This window comes from Grus americana, chromosome 20 (genome assembly GCF_028858705.1).
Source record: "Grus americana isolate bGruAme1 chromosome 20, bGruAme1.mat, whole genome shotgun sequence".
NCBI classification, from domain to species: Eukaryota; Metazoa; Chordata; class Aves; order Gruiformes; family Gruidae; genus Grus; species Grus americana.
Window position 1 is genome coordinate 817,023 of NC_072871.1, and position 14,086 is coordinate 831,108.

The 14,086-nt window shown below is 42.5% G+C and overlaps 1 protein-coding gene across 35 annotated transcripts in view; it reads right to left on the reverse strand.

Annotated features, from left to right (window-relative positions):
• EXD3 (exonuclease 3'-5' domain containing 3) overlaps positions 1 to 14,086 on the reverse strand; it is a 295,827-nt gene that overhangs the window by 281,037 nt on the left and 704 nt on the right. For 33 of the 35 annotated variants that reach the window (XR_008579990.1, XR_008579989.1, XM_054848355.1 and 30 more), the window contains exon 2: positions 8,740 to 8,805. The gene's annotated coding sequence lies outside the window, so the exon portion shown is untranslated. Of the gene's footprint in view, positions 1 to 8,739; positions 8,806 to 13,741; positions 13,893 to 14,086 lie in introns of those variants that run through there. The other 2 variants (XM_054848339.1, XM_054848344.1) reach the window with 1 other exon arrangement.

The following is a 14,086-nucleotide window of genomic DNA, read 5'->3' on the forward strand; positions in this document are numbered from 1 at the left end:
TCCACAGGACTGAAACAGTTCTGCTCATCTCAAAAAGTTAAATATAATTGCTCTCTTTGGAAGTTCAGCATCAAATGCATCGCTGAACAAAACATTTTCTTTAGAACCTCAAAGAAAAGCAACAAATGACAGGACTGTGCAAGCAGTTTATTTCCATTGCTCACTGAAAAATAACTACGACAGTTATTTAACCCTCACCCAACTCTTGCTGCTGTTGTTCATGTCGACGCTGATCATGCTTGACACCACAAAACAGCATGTCAGTAAGAAAATAAGCTATAACTGAAAACTTCTCATTAAGTATGATTTTGTTTTTCAAACACCTGTTACGCTGCCTTTTACCAAAGTCTAAAATGAGAAAGGTAAAGAAATTGCTGACACAACATTACAGACAAAGTCTGTCAAAGGCTAAATCCTCACAGAAGGAAAGACAGTTACCCGAGAGAGAACAAAAAGCATCAGCACTAATATCACACACACTGGCTAAACATGTCAGATGACTAAACAGCGAGGTATAAAGTGGGATTTAAGCATCAATAAGTATATAAGTGCTATTGGTCATTTGGCTGAGCCCTCTGTTACCCTACCTCCAGTCCTGAGGCTGCTGAGGTATATAGACAACATCCCCTTCCCATACCTTCCACTTGAAAGAGCACAGGAAATAAAGTGAAAGTGATTAACGTTTTCCAGTTATTACACTATATTTCATACCATAATTTAAATTGTCTCGAGTAACAACTACTACCTACTGCTTCAGGTCACACCAAAGGAGCCACAGGATGTGCCAGTTACTTGCCTTGCAGTTACACTTCTTACTGTTTGAGAGTACAATATCCAGTAACGAGGACAAAGAGAGGCAGGATCCCGGGCAAGCCAGACACGCCACTTCCTATGGCCTTTGTTACTCAAGGTAGTAACAGTAATCCTAGGAGAGCCCTTTTGTCCCATCTCCGAGATGTAGCTGCAGGTACAGGTACAGCACAGGAACCACCACACACGCTCAGCACAGATTTCTCCTGTGGAGAATTTCAGCTGTATGTTTAAAGTGTTTACGTTTTCATTTATCATAAAGCCTACCAGTAAAATAACAAATACCAAAGAAGGCAAATTAATGTAAAATAAAGGAACATACAAGGCACCGTGAGAACAGGTTTAAGGGGGAGGAGAAGTGTTTTACATCATCTTCCAGAGTAAGTTGAAGGAATTCTTGATGCTCGGGACAATATGGCCCAAGGGAAATGATAATGGGAGAGAAATAAATTCTTTCACCTCTGGGTTGAAATCCAAGTCAGGCTGGTAGTAGCCAAGAACCATTAGCTTAACATCTGCTAGCTGTTTGGTAACCCATGTGAAGCAAGTTATATTCCTTAGTGTCCACATCACAGTCCCACTAATTGGCACCACGTTGGCAATCTAAACAGAGAAGTTAAAGTCTGCACACACAGCAAGCATGAACTACAAGATTACTCAACTTCATCTTTGAGTACATATGTGGTAAATTATACATTTGGTACACGTAACTCCATCTAATTGCCCCACCATCCTGTTCTGCCCTTAGAATAAAATCGTAAATCCAAGCAAGCCAAGAAACTGTCAGCATTCCCTTGTCAAGCATACAGTTTCTGAATTAGTAAGACACATTATTAAGTTCATTACTATTCAAAGTAACAAGCAACTGCTTAAATTTTAAGCAAAATACTGTACAGCATAAAGTTAAATATGAGCTGAAGTGTTGGAATAATAGGTACCAATATCCATTAAAATAGTATCTTTTTTTTTTAACTTCAGTTTTTAACTCAAAAACGCAACACTCACTCAAAATGCAATAATGATATAGTCTTATAAATCCCAAATAACACCACGGCTCTTTTCTCTTTGTCTTTCCTTCTTCTGCACCTTCCCAACAAAGAAAGAGTGCAAAGGAACAAAGCTGACCCAAGAACAAGACCCATCAGCTTTTAGAAAAATCATCCTTTGTATTGCCCCATGGTAAAACATTTGTATCTGAGGACAAAAAAAAAAAGAATGATCATTTCTTAATAAATAGCAATAAAAGAAAATTGATTTTTCATATCATCTGGATATGGCAGCATAAAAACAGTCTAAACTATGAAGGAAGGAAACTCATGTTACAGTTTAGAAACTGTTCCTGATGTTTACACATCACTTCAGTTTAAAGAACTGCTTATGATGGGAACATAATGAAAGCTGTTGAGCATGAAGGGAGAGAGAAACGAAGCCAAAAGAAACATCTTTGCCAGAACTCTACCAGAAAACAGAATCACAGAGTAAGTCCGGAGGTTTCCAATCCAACCGGCTGCTCAAAGGATGGCCGACTTCAAGGATGGATGAGGTTACTCAAGGATGTTTTAGGTGAAAGCACAACACAGTACAATGCCATGCAAAATCCATGTATACAGACATTGTTCTTGCTAGCTGAATACCCCTTTCATTTACCACTGCTCCAGAAAGATTCATGTTCTAAGCTGTTTTGAGAAGGAATAATGGCTAGCTGCCATTAAGAACAGTGATAAACTGAAAAGGAAGCAAACTTAATCTAAATATCCATTAGTACCGCAGTTTGGAGAACTTAACTTGGTAGAATGCAGACTTGAAGACAGGAGACAGAGAGCTTGGAAAGTACAATCCTCCCAAGATCCATGTTTTACCTTACGCTGGAAAGGTATGCTCAGCTCTGCACAGAAAAACGCAGGCAATGGCAAAAGGCTGGTCTGCGGGAAAAGCAACCACCCCCCAGTAGGTCTGCATGCCACAGCCATGTTCAAAGGGGTGGATTTTTTTCCTTCTTGTGCAAGAAACACTTGCAGAGTTAACATCCACAGAATTCAATAGCATCTAAGTTGCCTTAAACATGAGCAGTCTGCCTCTTTTCACACAGGCTGCTAGTCATCACCTGGCTTACCTGTCCTCTGCCAAAGCCAGACCAGTTGAACCTTTACACACTACCGGTTCCTGGCATCTGCACACATGCTGCCAAGGATTTTGTGTTCTCTTTTCAAGATCTTGGTGGACCAAGGGATCTGCCTGATATAGCAAGACCACTCCTTCCCCGGAGCTACAATATCACTGCCAGGACTGCTAGCTGCCTGAACCTTCTTCTTCTCATCACTGACTACTACAGCCTCTAAGGTGGACCTTTTCTTACTCTCTTCGGTAACTTTGAGAAGTAGAATAGGATCATGCCACATTTTTTAAATGCCAGACAAATTCCTTCTGCTTGAAGACACATTATTATCAGCTTCTTTTAAAAAATCACACCACTGCAAATAATCATATTGACACTTGAGGTGGGATCTGCTGTGCTGACATCTGAAAGAGAATTAAGGGAGACTGTGATGACTGCCAGCAGTCCAACACAAGCTGGAAGAAGCCAGGCTAGCACCAAAGATGAAGATAGTGCAACTGTCCTGCCTTTGGCTGCATTCAGCCCATCGAGCTGCCAGTTTGGGATGTACTGAAGTCAATCTTCAGAACTAATTCACGAGGCTACAGGAGTTAGTTGTGTGATAAGGTCCAAGGAAAGGTTATAATCAAACAACGCAGTGAACTGCTTTATTGAGCAGCTCTAACGTGCACTTCTGAACCCTCATGTAAGTATCAAGTAAGCATTAATACTCAAAATAAATGTTTTCTCACAAAACCAAGTACAGAAATAATACCAAATTCATGAGTTTCCTGAAAGTCATTCCTCTCCGTTTGGAAAACAGGAGGGGTCCAAGAAAGAAATCCTTCTCTGCAGGGGAGGGAGGCAGGAAGGAAGGAAATGTGAATTACATACACCTCTGGATAAGTCCTCCTTTCAAAAAAAAAAAAAAAAAAGGAAGGAAATTAGAGTTAACTAAAAAGAGCATGTTTAGCTTCACTGCACAAGCTGGGGAAAAAAAACCCGAGGAATTCCTGGCTAAAGATAATGCTGCCTCCTCCTGCCACTGCTGGGCTTTCCACAGTCACTGCGACGGCAAGAGGTGAAAGGTCCGTTTTTCACTCTGGCATTTGCAGCACCACTTTGAAGTTACCTACAAATCAGAGTCATTATTTGATGGTCACCTCTCCCCTAGGTCATCCTATGCTTTTTTGTAATAGGGCTGTTAAAAAACATGTGTTTTCACTTTTTTTTTTTATTAAAAAGGATAACTCATAACTGAGCAGAGACAAAGGCTCTGTTGATACAACAACATGTGGATTAAATCTGAAAGAAAGCTGTTCTGTTAAACTGACAATCCTGCACAGAGGACTTATATCTAAATTGGTGTAATAAATCAATAGGAAAGATTTCTCTTTGGCTGAAACAACCATTTATTTAGGCATAAAACGAGCATTTTAAAATTGCTCTGGACACTGTACACAAAAGGGTTTCTTCAGTTTTGTTCTTTTTTGCTTTCTTTTGTGTTTTAAGTCTATCCCCAAAGTTTTGCATTTGCTCTACTTAAAAATATTTACTTTTTGGCACTTAAATCTACGACAAATCAGCCAGCCAGCACCACTGGGCTCTTAGCTAAACTGCTCCTACTGAGGGGGAAAAAAAAAAAAAGGAAAAAAGGGAAAAAAAAAAAAGAAAGAAAAGTTGCTTGCTCCATTTACATTATTACATTAGGCAGAAGACTGGCCTACATTTATGCTTTCCCCCATTATGGCTCCTCTCCTGCATTTTTATAAACATATGTTCTGCTTCTTCCCTTAAATTCTATTAGTGGTGGCTTTTTCACTCTTAGTTAAGCAAGAAACACTGTCCAGTTATTGCTACCTACCCATATCAGACAGCAGTCTATCACACAACGTCTGAGACCAACACAGCAACCTGCCGCAGCGGAACGTCAATCTGGAGGTAGGCTAACGGCAGGGAGCTGCTCAAGAAACTACAGTCACAAGTCACACTCCAAATACTGCCCAGAAACACCCATTTGGTCTCCAGACCTCAAAAAGACAAGCCACTGCTGATGCACAGCAAAAATAAGGAGGACTTGGCACAACATTTTAAGTAGGATGCTGATTGTAACTATAGATGGGACAAAGAACTCCAACCCTCTTTTTTAATAAAAATCGGATGGTACCTTGAGCTGATTTCAGAGCTAATACAAAGATGACACTAGCATCTACTAATTACATTTACTACATCATGCCGTGAAGATGGCATTGGCTAACCCATCCAAACACGTCACCACACAACTCCAGCTAGTCTTCAAAGCATGACAAAGACTAAAACATAAATCATCACAAAAACAAACCTCCAGTTCCACAGAAATGTTCTGTGAGAAAATACTTGCAGGAGATGCTACTCAACACTGGAAGAAAGCGCTTCATACAAGCACGCTGGAGCTCCTCCTCAGCACATCTGGAGATGTCACTGGCTGTTAGATTACTACTATTTTTTAGAGCACCCAAACTGTATGTGTGGTGAAACACATGAGAGGGCATCTACATACAGGATGGAGTATAACACTGAGGGGGCAAAGATTTGGGCTGAAGCCTCTGTCATTCAAAATGTCATTCCTAATATCATTTGCAGAAATCACAAAAGCTGAGCTCTTCAAAACCATTAAAAATACAGTCCCCAGCCCCACAGATGAAAATGCTTTAGGCTCAGTAACTGGTTTTTTTTTTTTCCTACCAGGGAAGCCCTTATTTATTCCATTTCACCTTAAATTCCATTTGCCATTCAGGCAAATGAAAGTTCCCTCAGAAACCACAGGCAATGCAGTCACTCGAACGCCATCCCTGACAGTCTGACCGGCCAGCCTGCCTTGCCTGCTGATTCCCGACTCACCGAAACAACTCAGGGCGCTACACCACAGCCCCGGGGTCAAGGGCTTGGCAAGGCTGCCAAGCCAAGACCTTCCTGCAAGAGCTGCTCACCTTGACCCAAGCAACTGCCTTACAGTCCACAGGAGTCTCTCCACAGTGCTCTTTTCCAGACATCTGCAGCCACCTACCCGGTAGTACCATGTCTCAGCTTAGCTTCTGCTGCTCCTCACGGACTGTCTAGTTGGGCTAGACATGAAGGACTCCTGAGAAGGAACATCTCAACTTTCCTTCCTTACTCCAGGCAACCACTCTTGCCCAAAAAGCTAACAAGGAGCCATACTAGTGGGAAAGAAAGGGAAGGTGCAAGAGGAGATTAAAAACTAGGAGAGGAAAAAGATGGCCGGACAAGTACTTATTAGTTTGCTTTAATTTTGGAGAAGTGGAGTCTTGTGGCCATTTGAGTTGATGGAAGCACTACATAGTTCTTTAGGATACCAAGCAAAGTACTATCTGCTGGCTGTAGCACAGATTCTGCCCTGATAAAGTCTCAGGTTTTCAGTATCTGCTATCGTTAACCCACAGACGACAAAGCTGTAACCCCTGAGTAAAGCTAAACTCCTGGTGAGAAAGACATGCCAGTCCCAGCTGGGAGGAGCACTTCCCAGTAAGGAGATGGCCAGTCAGCCAGACAACTGGTTTCTGTTCACCGCTGTCGCTGCCCTATTCTGTGACCTTACTCAAATCATGTCCCCATGCAATGACCCTTCTCTCATCTTGAGGGGCACATGAGCACCACCGATGAGTAGCTACACAGAACCCAGCTACTAGCAGTAACGCTAACACAGAAATGGGAATTTCAAGGCAAAGCAAAGCAATATATAAAAGCTGAGGTTTATGCTATGTAGGCACAGTTCCAGCATAGGAAACACGCACTTTGGTTTTGCCAAGCCTATCCAGTGTGGGTATGATTCAGTGCTAATTGCTCAGAAAAATGTTTCAAGTCACACCGGTTTGGTACGTTCTTTTTTTTAAAAGCAAAACAAGGTATGTTTTGGACAGAGTTAAGATTATGTTTATGTTTACAGACAATCTGACTCCTGCATATAAAGAATGCTTCTCCTTGGACAAAAACCTAAAACCATCAAGAAAAGTCAAAAGTAATGCAAATGATCTGGCTTTATAATCTTGCCAGAACAGAAGAAGTACCAAAGCAGTGGAGCAATAACCATGGTCTTAAATTTGACTTCCCTGACTCCTGCTTTGTTCAATATTTTAATTATATTTTTAAAAAAATTCTAAACCACTTCAGATTTCAAAGCACATTTATATGCATTGATTAATTCTCCCAAGGTAAGACTCATTATCCCCTTTATTACAGAAGGAAAGTGAAAGAAGACACAATAAGCTACTTGTCAAAGACACAGAAGGAACTGATGAAGGGCTGGAATTAAAACCCAAGAGTTTCTGAAGCAACTTCTTGTTTCTAAAGGATTTATTTTTTTACAATGACAGCAACAATACAAAAAAAAAAGTTCCAAAATGGATATACGTTTAGGATCAAGGCAGTTTATGGGGTAAAGGCCATGAGAAAAGGAAGTTATTTAAATTAATTAATCCACATTTGGAAAACTATAGTGAATTATCTAATAGATTGTTGCTATGTTCATTATACAGAACAAACATTAAATCAGCCTGCAACGTAGTCAATCTCGCCTTGCATCGTGAGATAGCGAAGTATATAGGGTAATCCATCTCAGCTTCACACTTTCTACTCCGGGGCGGCAAACTGCTTTTGCATCAGGACTATTCTCGGCAGAGTAGGTGGTGAGTGCTGTCTGACAGCATCTCCTCATGCGTTATTCACGAGTGCCCTCTAACGAAGCCACAGCTCCATTTCAGAACACATACAAGGGAGACTAGAAAAACCCAAAATGAGACTTTCCAGAAATTTCTCGTTAAACACCAAGCTTTGTTTCCATTTGAACAAAAGGGGAAAACAGATGATGTATGCTAACTGTGCTCCTGCACAGACATTTTATATTTCCTTGCATTATGCAAGCCCTCATTGGTAAATATCTCAGTTGGCAGCAGTACTAAAGAGAAAGACGGGAGAATTCACAGTTCTCCCGTTCTGAGAGAAGAAAGGATACCAGATCAGATGGGGTCCCAGGGCAGTTAACTCAGTACAACTTTTTAAGATAAACTGATTTCTACATGATCTACTTTATTTGTAAGGAACTGCTGGGTAACTTCTCAACATAGGATGTAGTTAAATCAATCTTGAGAAAAATAAGGCACATCACAAATGAAGTTCACAAACCAAAATGGAATCCTCATAAATCTATTCCCTAATACACTGCTGTACCACAAAATACTGTTTATTTGAAAGGATGTCTTCATCCAAGAGTGGTCACACGAACTACAGTGATGAAACAGTATTTGCCACAAGTTTGTAGGACTGACACATGGCTTATTGTCAAGTTCTCTTTCACCTACCTACATAAACTAATAAAATATCCTGCAAACAAAAGATGTTTGTATTACTTTCAGAAACCAACTCCACACAGAAAAGCCGATCCTCAGAACAGAAATTGTAACAATCTCCATGTCAAATTGTCCGAATGGGACTGTTCCACTTAGAAGATCTACCTACAAATCCGCAATGTGGGCACAGCTGCTCAGTGCAGGACCAGCACAGCCCCGGCAGCCTGTGCTGCCCCCTCCCTCACACCCCGTCCTGCCCCAATGCACCCCACTCACTTGTCCCCAAACCCCCACGCTATGAGCACACGGTGAAAGAAATCAACAAAGCAATCGAAGTTGGAAATGATCCTTTTCTAAGCTCAGATAAGACCGAGATGGGCAAGGGGCAGGAATTCCTTGAAGTGTGCTGCCCCACCTTGCCTGACATGGAGCTCCCCCCACCCTGCCAAGGGCCTGGGAACAACCCGGGGTGCAGGGACACAGCAAACTCACCCCTGAAGGACGGTGACGGTGTTATCTGCCAGGTGACATCAGGGGAATTCCGCTGCCACCATGGAGCTGCAAGGAAGCAAACAGGCCTGTTAACGTGCCGAGCTTTTTGTACACGTACCACCGCAGCACCTAAGCTCCGCTGAAGCAATCCTAACTTACGCACCTCACTAAGCACTATCTTGGAAAGACCAAGATTGGCAGGCATCAAATGTTTGCTTGAACCGGAGCCTTATGTACCTGCCAACGCTTTTACTTATTGCTAAACATCTTTACTGTAACATTAAGAGCGTGTGGCTGAGAGTCACGAAAGACTAACAAGAACACCATGCTGATGTTACAAAACATTCAGAGAACCATCGGCCTAATCCAGGCAGGTTATCCACTTCAACAAACAGAACATCATCAGGACACCTCCACTCCCACCCCTCCGAACGTCCCAGTGGCTACCGCTGCTTACAAAACCAAACCCAAACAATAACGCTTTCAACTACACAGCTAATAAAAACCTGCTTTGCGCAGTCTGAAATAGCAGCTAGTTAACCTGTAAAGCAAAATTGCACTCGCCTGCTCAAAAAGCCAAACCCGTTTCCTTTTAGTTTGAAACAGTGGGAGATTTCAGTCCACAAGGAATATTTTCCGAAAATTTACCAGCAATTGTACAACATAAGAAAACCTAAGCGGAGCAGTTCTATACAGCAAGTATTTCCCAAGCAGTGCAAAGTTCCTCCTGCGCTCTCTCGTATTTTCAAACGTCCCTCACAGCACTGCTGCGTTCCAGCCAACTTTTTTCCTGACACAACAGCTTATTCCTTGAGGAGGTTCAGGCAGAGTTTGACATTAAAAAGATCAGCAGTGGACAGACAATGCCCTGGATGTTTTGAAAAAGAGCCTTTGCTTTGACAAACATGTAACCCAAAAAAGGGCCAATGAATTTGGGCGAAAATCAAAAATGACCATAAAGCACCTTTTGAACTATATATCAGAAAGTTTAAGCACAGAACAAAAAGTGCAGGAAAACGTACAAGTAAAAAAAATCTCTGAGATTAGTAACTGAACTGCACAGTTATGTGCATCACTATAAGGGTAACCCCTTCTATTGTAAAGTATTTAAAGCTTTTTGAAGGCAGGATGAGCAACAACACATAAATTGCACTGTATGGGTATAGCTAGCCATAAAATAGGAAAAAACAGCATTATTTTAATTAGAAAAGTTGAGGGATTTTTAGCTGCTTCTGGTATGATCAGATTCCAAAACACTTAATCTTTAGTTTCATCGACCCACCTATTTCTTGCAGAAGACGCTGCAAAGAGGATTACTCTCTAAGAATTAGTAGCACATGAACTTTTTTCTGCTGTAGAAATGCCTTTGACAATAGCAATTCCTTCAACCCTCAAAGAGCTCTATTACTACTTAGAGCCAACACCAAGGACTATGCCCAGAGCGGCATCCCAAGCGAGTGGCAAAGTTGAGACAAAAGAAGTTATTAATTATGTGAGCAGGAGTTTCTTGCCTGATTTCTATCTGCATACCATAAAGCATTATTGCCCCAAATCACCCAGCAGGTAGTTGGCACAGCTGGGAAGAAGGGACATCCTGCTGATCTCCAACGGCTGGACAAGCCTCTCGCCTTCCAGGCTCAAGTTAACGCCATTTGGTCATGCTGCAACACCAAACCTTCATGTGGATTCACAAAAGAAACAAGACTTTTATCCTCCGGGAAAAACAGCTTTCCAGGCTTCTCTTCTGATGGAAATCTAATTGGAGTTTCTCTTCAGCCCTCCTTTATCCCATTCTCCTGCTTTCATTTTTCCTACAAGATTTTTTCACTTTTATTACTGACATCTGCCATAGTTCTTCCTACACTGTATTAGTTTCTTACACATTAATTCTATTAAAAGATGAAGATGGGAAACAGCAAGATGTTCAGCACTTGGCCTATCTCCTGTTTCTGTCAATGTAATTCTATTCCTCTCACACACTATTCGGTTCCTCTACGGCCACCCCTTCCTCCAACACACGTGGTTACAAAGAGGAACTGTTGGAGGAGAACACCACCACTGTTACTTCCAATGAAACGTCTCTGTCAAACCGTTTCTTTTGTTAGTCCGGAGGTGGCCTGTGCCCCCCCAACCCCTCTCAGGCTACAGCACTTCACACATCAGCAAGTTATTTAAGGCAAGTTTGGGTACAATTAGTTATTCATAGGAGCAACTGCTTTGGTTGTCAAAGAAGATAAATGCACAGACCTGCTCCTCTCACCAACCGTGAACAGACGCATCTACCTCTGCATTAGCCCCGAGCTGCAACGTCACAGAGCTTCCTTGCAGAGCGGAACAGAGAGCTCACAAGGTGAGCGTGTTTGTGGGACCACTCGCTTCTGTCTCTCACCCCTCTCCAAGCTGCCTTTGGAGAACACCAGCAATCACACTTCTTTCAGCTTTGCCAATTCCTGTTTGCCAGGGCTTACATTAAAGACCAACGGCACTTTGTGTCGCTGGAAAGGAACACTTTGAAGTTTAGTCCTTCTGAACCTCTGCTCGTGCCCTGGCACCGCACATCTGTCTGAGGGGGTTTCACACCAGCAGCGTGTTCAACTGCCCCAACGCAGAGAGCGGAGAAGTTTGCTGCAACTGCTGCGCTGTAAGCGGACTGACAAAACTTCATGCAGGCGAGTGTTATGATTTCTTCTAATATACAGCATTATTGCCTTAAAAACTCCAACCAGAGCATTTCTGATGGACCATTTACATTCCAGAATATGCATTTTGTTGGTTCTACTCCACACGCTAAAATATTATTCCTGCTCTATTGCATACAGTGAAAAAAACATGGGACCAGAAGACACGGCTGGTAGTGACGCTTGTGCCAAAAAGCTGACACACGGCCCGTTTCCATGTAAAACCAGGGAGGCAGCAAGCCCTCAGAGCACAGCAAAATGCACAGGGCTACAGAAGAGACAGAGCTTCACTATTCACAGAACCACAGGGAGATTTATTTATTTGTTTTAATTAAAAAGTCATAGTTCCAGAGCGAGTCAACAGATCCCCTAGTTGACCCCATCATCCAATACCCTTTTATAAGCCCTACTACCTTGAAAGCATTCTTGTGCTACATTGAGACAAACAGACCCCAAAATCCCTTTACAAGAACCTGATGAGATAAAGACACTGCCAGCAGCCCCAGTGTGAAAGCTATGCTCTTGCTGAGGCTGAAAAACTCGTAGGATGCCTTAACAAATCCGACTTGGCTAGAAATCTCTTCCTGAGCTCAAATCTCGATCAGACTGCAAACATATGGGGGAGACACAGTAAATGAGGGAGGGGATTCTCTGAACTAGCACAGCACACCTGCTTGCCCAGCTCGGTGTCTGCCCTCTATGGCCAAACTCTGCCAATTTAAAGAATGTGGAGGAAGAAACACATGACCTTAATCTAACTTTCCTCTGTAAGAACAGCCTGCAGAATTCCCCTTTGAAAAGTGGTTCATCCAAAAGTGTAAGATTGCTTAAATCTATCTTAATTTAGAACTACAGCTGCCCTTTAAGCAACATTAAAAAAAAAAAAAAATCCTGCTTTCTGCAGCCAAGCAGCCAAAGAAGTGTAGAGTCCCAGAAGAAGAATCTCACTGATTTCCCCCAAACCACACGGGCATCCTTGCACCAGTGAGTTGCCCAAGATTTCAGGTTTAAGCCCATCTTCAAAATTGTTATTGTTTCAGCTCAAGCGCTCCAAGTAACGGCAGGCCTTTAACCTCTCCTGTAAACTACTCCTATAATCAACCTCCATCACTGCTAGGAAATTGTGTCATATTTAAAAGAATTTGTGTAGCTTTGACTTTCAGTTACCAGATATCATTACGCCTTTGTTGGAAGGACTGAAAACATTCAGCTATCAGATAACCTTCCCATAGACATTGATTTCCACAGAGTGGCTGAGTCACTTCTCAACCCTCTTCTCTTGGATGTGCCTGAATAAACTGAGTTCACTCAGTTCGTTCCATGGCTTGTTTTCCAGAACCAGTGCATTTTTGTGGCCTCCTCTGAACTCTCCAGTATTTTCATATCTTACTCAAGAGCTACTATAACTGGAGATTATGTTCCAGTAATCCATTCTAACAACACCATGTGCACAACATGGTCACTCCAACTTGATTCTCTTTAGAAAAAGAAGAAAAAACCAACAATCAAATCGACTCTTCCACAACAGCGATGTTCAAATTGCGTCACTGATGCAACTAAATCCTGCACGTCACTCTGCCACCTCTGGGTTCATGGTAGGAAGCTCTCATGGTTTCCAGACTTTACACATTGGTTTTCATTATATTAAGATCCTTCTCCCACATGGAACCATCTAACCAGGAAGGTCAGACCAGGCTATGGCAGGGACACCTCGTCACTGATCGTGTTGCCTATCGGCCATCAGTAAACTTTAACAGCAAAGGTTATAAGCCTTCTTTAAGTCAAGTCAGTATTAGTATTTGAACAAAGAACTGGTGAGCAGAGGAGGTGACTGGAAATAGCCCACTCATTTATGGCTTCCAATTAATGATCAAGACGCAGGATTTGTTCCTAAGGTCATTCTTAAATTTTGCCTTGCTACCTTACACCACCACCTTGTTTAATTAAATTGTCAGGTCACACTGGAGTCAAATTCCTCAGAGAATTTCAAGTATGTGATACAAACTATATCAACAGTTGGCTTCATCAGATGCTGAAACCCCCTCTCAAGAAGGAACACTGGGGGTGAATCTCTTTTTCAAGCATAAGTTGTTTAGCCTTTAATCTCTACATTCTGTGTATTTGTAGTATCTGATTATTTACAAAGTTTTACCTGCTCATTTTATTTTATTCCTGCTACTGACATCAGGTTAACAAACTTACTTTTTTTGTTTTCCTAAAACACATTTAACCTTCCACTGTTGCAGGCAACATTCGCACTGCTTCCAACCCCACTGACTTTCTTCCCCGTTCTCCAAAACACGTGAACCCAAACAGCTCCTGACCTCTGTCTGCAAACACCCGGCTGGTACCGCTGCCTGTAACAGGACTGCCACCCAGTCCTTCGGCTTCCGTTGGTAACTCGTAATTAATTCACTCCAATTATCCGCAAACCATGTAATTACGTGCGGTAGCTATACAGACTGTAAAGTACGTAATTATTTGTAATTATGAACTTGCAATGTGCACTCGCGCTCCTCCTCCTCCTCCCCGCACACCGGGAGTTACCGCTCCCTCCCCGCCCCCTCACCCGGGGCAGCTCCCGCTCCCCCGAAGGACGAGGAGCCCGCTGTGCCGTGCCGCCACCCCCCTCGGGGGACCGGGACCGGCTCCGGGCCGGCTGCCACCCA